This window comes from Bactrocera dorsalis, chromosome 5, assembly GCF_023373825.1.
Source record: "Bactrocera dorsalis isolate Fly_Bdor chromosome 5, ASM2337382v1, whole genome shotgun sequence".
Taxonomy (NCBI): Eukaryota; Metazoa; Arthropoda; class Insecta; order Diptera; family Tephritidae; genus Bactrocera; species Bactrocera dorsalis.
In genome coordinates this window covers 26582519-26589687 of record NC_064307.1, presented here as the reverse complement: position 1 = coordinate 26589687, position 7169 = coordinate 26582519, and the positions used below count along the sequence as shown (strand labels likewise).

Here is a 7169-nt window from a genome sequence, read left to right as displayed (position 1 = left end):
CGATTCGGCGCCGGTCGCAGCAAGTCGGATTGATTTATGGAAAGGCTTGGCGTATTTTACGTCGACATCTTAAATTGAAATCGCACAAAATCCAACTTGTGCAAGAACTGAAGCCGCTCGACTTTCGCTTAGCTCTATGGGTTCTTGAAAAGCTTCAAGAATATCCGACATTTTCGAACCAAATTTCGTTCGGCGAGGTGGCCTATTTCCGGCTCAACGGATATGTAAGCAAGCAAAATTGCCACATTTGGGACGAAGAGCATCCTGAAGAGATTCAATAACTGCCATTTCATTTAGAAAAAACAACGGTTTGATGTGGTTTGTGTGCCGGTGGAATCATCGGTCCATATTTCTTTAAAAATGATGCCGGTGAGAACGTATCAATGGATTTATTGACAGAATACTTCGGTGAGCAGATAATTTTTCTTAACATATTAGAAATTGGTACTAAAAAATTATATTGCAATTATTTCAATGGTATCAATCGAAAGTGTGTTGTTATTTTTATTTGTTTGAGTTTTTAAATAGGGCATTAATACTCGTAGTTGCTCCGATTAATGGATACTTTGGAAACTAAAGATACAATAGCAATGGCCACATCGGGTATTAAAAGCTCAATGTCAGCTACAAAAACAAAAGCTTATCGAAAGTACGAGGAAAGAAACACAAACTCACAAAGAATCGAAAACATATACACTTGAGGGTAAGTATGTTTGCCATATGCAGATAAGTTTTGTTATAATATACGCACATTTGCATACATAAGTATGTACATATATGAAAAAGAAAACGGAAAATCTCGCGTCATAATAGATACTTTACACAAAAAGGGGAAACTTCATATAATGCCGCTGCGAAAGTAATAAAAAGCATATAAGGAAAGACTAAGCTCGGTTGTAACCGAATATTTTTTACTCTTGCAACTAAAGCCCTGGAAATTCCTTCAGGTGCTGAATTAGAAAATGTTGCGAGAGAACTCAACGTTCATTATTTGAAGAAATTGTGTTGTGTATATTCGTGATTTATATTAAAGGCCATTAACTTAGACTTAACACAACCTCTTCCTCGATTTCAAAGCTACTTCTGACAGCACGAAAAGGGGCTACTTCTTTTCCGCTATGTCTGAATTTGGTATCATCGCAAAACTAATACGGCTGTGTAAACTAACGCTGAGCAATACCAAAAGCTGTTTGTGTACGCCGATGATATTGATATCATTGGCCTCAACAACAGCGCCGTTAGTTCAACTTTCTCCAACTGGATAATCAAATGGGTCCGATAGTAAACGAAGGCAAAACGATATATCTCCTGTCAACAAACAAACAGTCGTCTCACTCGACAATCATAACTTCGAAGTCGTATATAATTTCGTCTAACTTGGAACCAGCATTAACACCAACAACAACGTAAGCCTAAAAATCCAACGCAGGATAACTCTTGTCAACAGGTGCTACTTCGGACTGAGTAAGCAATTGAGAAGTAAAGTCCTCTCTCGACGAACAAAAACCAAACTCTACAAGGCACTCATCATCCCCGTCCTGCTATATGGTGCAAAGACATGGACGATGACAATATCTGATGACTAGGTGTTACGAGTTTTCGAGAGAAAGGTTCTGGAGAAGATTTATGGTCCTTTGCGAATTCGAAACGGCGAATACCGCAGTCGAAGGAAAGATGAGTTGTCCGAGATATACGACGACTTTGAAAAAGTTCAGCGAATTAAGAGACAGCGGCTACGCTGGCTAAGTCATGTCGTCCAAATGGATGAAAACACTCCAGTTTTGAAAGTACTCGTGGGGGGAAGCAGGAAGAGGAAAGGCCCGATGAAGAAGGATCTGGCGCCAAACAGTGAAAAGGAGGAACGACTGGTGCTTTGTTGTAAACACAGCTTTAACATCATAAGCGGTATCTACGTCAATAAAGAATAATTAATAAAATAACTTACAAACCGATATATTCGGCATTAATCTTGCTGGAATAATGAAAATCATTATGTAGTATATGGGAGTTAGAGTCAATACTATCCACTCGATTTTATCTTTTTTTGCCAATACCACATATTATTAACATGCCACATACTAATAAAATGTTTCAAGGGTTTCATTAAGGTGTTTCACCTAGAATAGCGAATCATATGGAGTTAAGTTAGCCAGATTTTCAAAAATCCTGATATTAGTTAGAAAGAACGCTCTTCCATTTTCATTGAGATAACTCACATATTAGCTATATATGCGGTGATTTTATACCGGAAGTTCGATAATCTTTATATTAGGTGCATGGAGGCTAAAGAAAGTATTGACCCAATACTACCCACATTAAACACACCAACATACTATTATCAGGAAAGAAATTATATACCTCACGAGTTCACGTTCAAAAGCCAACCATAAATACGGGGGTCAACATATTCGATACCTAGATGCCCAAAAGTACCCAAAAGGTGCCACGCTCATCGACCGGTTCCTTTAAAGCCCTCTCATCATAAAATTTAATGTCTCAGGCGTATTTAGTTAGTGACTTATCGCACTTTTAATAATTTTCAACGGCACGTTGGCGAGTGGGTGGAGCTTTCATTCGATTTCATTAATTTTTACACTGTCGGTAAAAGTGCTTACAAGAATTGTCTCAAGCAGTTTGGCTAATGTAGCTTTAGTAATGTAATGTATTTGCATTGAACCTAATAAAGGCAGGGCCAGGCCCACTTTTTAAAAAAATTAGGCTACAGGTGTCCTTAGCTACTGGGATCTCCAATGCAAAATTACAGTTCTATACTTTAAAGTTATAGTTCTTGTTTTGTTAAAAGCAGTATTTTTGAAGGTTTTGGTTTAATCAGTTTAGAATATCGTATCTCGGCCCCTTTAGACCCTTTAAAAGGAAAATATTGTTTAAATTTTTCAAAGAAGAAAAAACATACAATGTAAGAGCTCCACTTTTTTGGACCATACATACAAAGAGTAATAAGAAAACTACAAACATACCCATTCGGCCGCCAAAAATGCTGCCACAACGTTGGCACGAACGGTGATGAAGAAGCAATGTTATAGGGGTATGCAGCCCTAGCTATGTAGTAATTGTGGATTAGTTATAGAATTTTATAGGCTTGCGATTAACCGTATTTAGAGTTTAGGTTATACAAAGAACCTTTAGGTGAACCAAACTATTGTACTCTGTAGCAACATGTTGCCAGAGTATAATAACACATTTACAAAAACAATATCTGAATATATTTGTGTTTGTTGTGACTCCACATAATACTGATGCCCCAGACTGGAAAATTTTATTTTCATCTCGGACATGCGTTTCGAAGAGTAAAAAATTCACACCGTTCATAGAACAGAAACGTTGGTGGCACGTTTGTTGCACTACAATTGCGTTTGAAGCCGAAGTTTCATTTTCTACTGCTACTCTCATTCACGTCGGCTGCAGCTGACCGCAGCCACTTTTCTTTGCTGAAAGTATATACTTACTTAAACACTCATAGGTGCACATTTATAATCGTGAATATATAGGACAATTTCCATCTGTTTGAAACTATTTGAAATAGAGCTTCACATTTAAAGCTAATTTGAGCACACACGTGAACAATATTGGAAGTTTGGCATTGTCAATGTGAATTATACTCAAATGAAAATATAAACATGGTAAACTCAATGCACCAGGTTAAGTTTTTATATTTCACCTATTTCAGCGACACCACATGAGTTATATTGCCCCTAACGCAACACCCTCTATGAAATTGTATGAAAGTTGCAGAAAGTATTTATTTATTTATTTCGGCTTTTTAACCGAGCTGCAATTTTTTGCAGTAGCTAACCTCAAAGGAAATATTCAAAACGCACGCTGGTCTTTTAGAACAGTCATTACCATCAGCTCCACAACCCGGTGCGGGTATTCCCTTGCAGCGATCTAATCATTTCTGTCTCTTGCTTGAGTTCGCCAGCAGCGGAGTTTCAGAGCTTCAGCGCCCTAATCCACATATCATAACATTTGGGTTATATTTGGGCTCAAGTTGTTTTTAGTGGCAAATCTGTCACACTGATTTTGGAAAGTGTGTTCTGACTTAGAACTTAAAATGAGTTTAAGGAGTAGATGTTTGATCTCCGCCTCCTGACTTACGCGCCAGACACTTGCTCCACTTATTGGATACCATTATAGTACTGTAAAATAAAGGGAGATTTCCCTACAGGGCATTTGTACATCTTTACCCACTTACAACTACGTTATGTTGCAGCTGCCAGAGCATAAGCAACTGTTGCTGAAAATCCGGCGCTTCAACGGCGTTAACGTCGGCGCTCACAACTCGCGACACGAGGCAGCATTTCACTCTATAAAATCGTATGCGCAACAAGTAGCGAAGCCATTCTGCCTTTGCATTTCGAACCTTTCTTTTCGGTAGCAGTGATAAAGTCAAACGCGCGCGCGCACATCATATTTTATATTAGGCAAATTTCCACATACTTACTTATACAGTGAGTCCAACTGCACAGCTCTTTATTGTGAGTGTAATAGCAAATATATTGCGCTTAATGCAGTGTTTTTCAGTGAGACCTCAATTAAGCACACATTCCGTCTGCGTTTAACGGTGCAAGAATATACTAAAACCAGTGCATTTCTTGCTGTTTAAGATTTTAGTTCTGTGAAGTCTCTTTATTATCGTGAAACTAAGATTGTGAATCATAATAACGGTATATAAATTAACTTTAGTATAGTGAAATTTATATTCTATCGGTATTAGAAGACAAATGCAATCGCTACATAACTGAACGTCTCAACGTACATACGTTATGTGTCTATACAATTTATACATACATACATGTACATACATATGTAGATTTATGCTTTCATGTCTGAATTACGATCCCTCAAAGCATAAGCAAATAGTGTAAATCAAAAGGTGTTATAATAAACAAAAATTTAAAAAAATAAGTGCTATATATCTGATCGTCACTCCCTACAACAACTATACACAAGAAGAAGAAATGTGAAAGATCAAGTTGCTGAAAGGCAGTGCCAATTGAAGTGTCTAGTGTGTGGCATGTCTGCTATTGAAGTAATTATTTTAACATTCAGTCCGTTGAAATGACAAAAAGAACTGGAGCAGTCCGGCAAATAATCCAGTGTTGTTTGGATTTCAATTCAATAAGTGCGAGACGTCAATTCAACTCACTGCTCCAGGCACAACAACATTAACTTTTATGAATTAGAATACAAATATATTAAAGATGGACAATTATACACACCTTTGTATACATAAGAAGTGTTTGTAATTTGTAACCAATAGTTAATTTGCGTAAACCAAAATTATCGGAAACGATTTTCCTAAATAGGTCGCCTCTCAAATGCAAGTTGTCATTTTTTCAGATATTCAAGTACTTTAGCTGAGCATAAGTGCCAAAAACTCATAGAACTGAATTAGAGTACTCGAAGTCTTTGAACAGATTAGCCTAAAAAGTAAACGTAAATAACGGTAACGTTTCACTTTTATCATAAAACAACAATGCTAGCATTATACACACATACTACTAGAGGCAAAGATAGTAGACTTTTAAATTTCAATTTCGCGCTAAAAAATATTCGTCGAAATATATCATTAGAGGTGTTGTCAAAAAACCAGAGATTTCGCTGCATTAGATACAATTTGGACTTGGCCACTCTTGCTAGTTTACTTTGTTAGGTTCGTATCTCTGGATTGACAAATAAAATCAACACTGTTTAATTTAATTCAACAACTCTTTATTTCACAACTCGTCTACACTATAGCAGTTTACTCTTAGCACTGATTGATTACGGCTTATATAGCCACGCACGTCTCGCTGATGCCGACGTGTCCTTCTAGAATATCGCGTCTGGAAATTACCAGAACATACGGCTATAGCCACGCACTTCTCGCTGATGCCGACGTGTCCTTCTAGAATATCGCGTCTGGAAATTACCAGAACATACGGCTATACGGCGCCAGACGCAAGCAGACAGTCGCGGCGCCAGACTCAGCAATTGTTTAACTAGACGAGCAGACAGTGTGGCGCCAGATGTCTACAACAAGACAAATGCTATTCCATATACCTACAGCTATTGTTCATAATCAGGGATGCATATAGTAATACAAATACAACTTAATACTACTTTTTGTAACACTCCACTAAAGCCTAATCGTCCCGATTAGGCACAAATCCTCTTGAACCAAATGGGGCGAGCCTCTCCAAATGTACTACTTTCATTTTACATCGTGCTTTCCCATTTCTTTGTATGCGGTATACCACGTCATTAAGTCGTTTCATCACCATATAGGGTCCTTCCCAGGCTGTCTGCAATTTCGGGGACAAGCCTTTCTTTCGAAGTGGATTGTACAACAGGACCAGATCACCTTCTTCAAAACCTTTTGAATTTGCCGCTTGATCGAACCGGTCCTTCATCTTATTGCTCATCAGATGCGTATGCTGTCTTACCATTAGATGCAATTCATTCATTTCTTCCTTTAAGGCAGAACAATAATCTCCATCATTTCTTACAGCTGTAAGATCAGCAGGGAGTCGCAGATCAGATCCGAAAATAATCTTTGCTGGCGTGTAACCAGTTGTCTCGTGCTTCGCTGAACGATACGCCAGCAGGAACATCTGGATGCACTTGTCCCAATTCCGTTGGTCTTTATCAACGATTTTCCGCAGATGTTCTTCGAGCGTTCGGTTGAATCTCTCCACCATTCCATCTGATTGTGGATGTAACGCTGTTGTCCGTGTCTTGTGGATGCCCAATAATGTACAGACTTCTTGGAAAATGGAAGATTCGAAATTCCTGCCTTGATCTGAGTGTAATTCGACGGGCACTCCGAACCTTGTTATCCAATTTTCTACAAACGCTTCGGCTACTGTCTTCGCTTCCTGGTTTGGTAAGGCATATACTTCTGGCCATTTACTGAAATAGTCCATGACAACCAGTAGATATTTGTTTCCGGCCGTACTGGTTGGGAACGGACCTGCAATATCCATTGCGACTCGTTCAAATGGTGATCCCACGTTGTACTGTTGTAGCCTACCGCGACTTTTGGCTTTAGGACCTTTAGCTGCCATGCACTCTACGCAATTACTTATCCATTCTGCTATGGAATCTCGACAACCGATCCAGTAGAACCGTTGTTTAATCTTCTCTATAGTTTTTGTTATTCCAAGGTG

At 38.5% G+C, this 7169-nt stretch overlaps 1 protein-coding gene across 8 annotated transcripts in view; it reads left to right on the top strand.

Moving 5' to 3' along the window:
* The first annotated feature begins 4354 nt into the window (after positions 1–4354).
* Positions 4355–7169, top strand: part of LOC105225631 (agrin) — a 25685-nt gene continuing 22870 nt past the window's right edge. For 3 of the 8 annotated variants that reach the window (XM_049458644.1, XM_049458646.1, XM_049458641.1), the window contains exon 1: positions 4357–4496. The gene's annotated coding sequence lies outside the window, so the exon portion shown is untranslated. Of the gene's footprint in view, positions 4497–4522; positions 4686–7169 lie in introns of those variants that run through there. The other 5 variants (XM_049458647.1, XM_049458645.1, XM_049458642.1 and 2 more) reach the window with 4 other exon arrangements.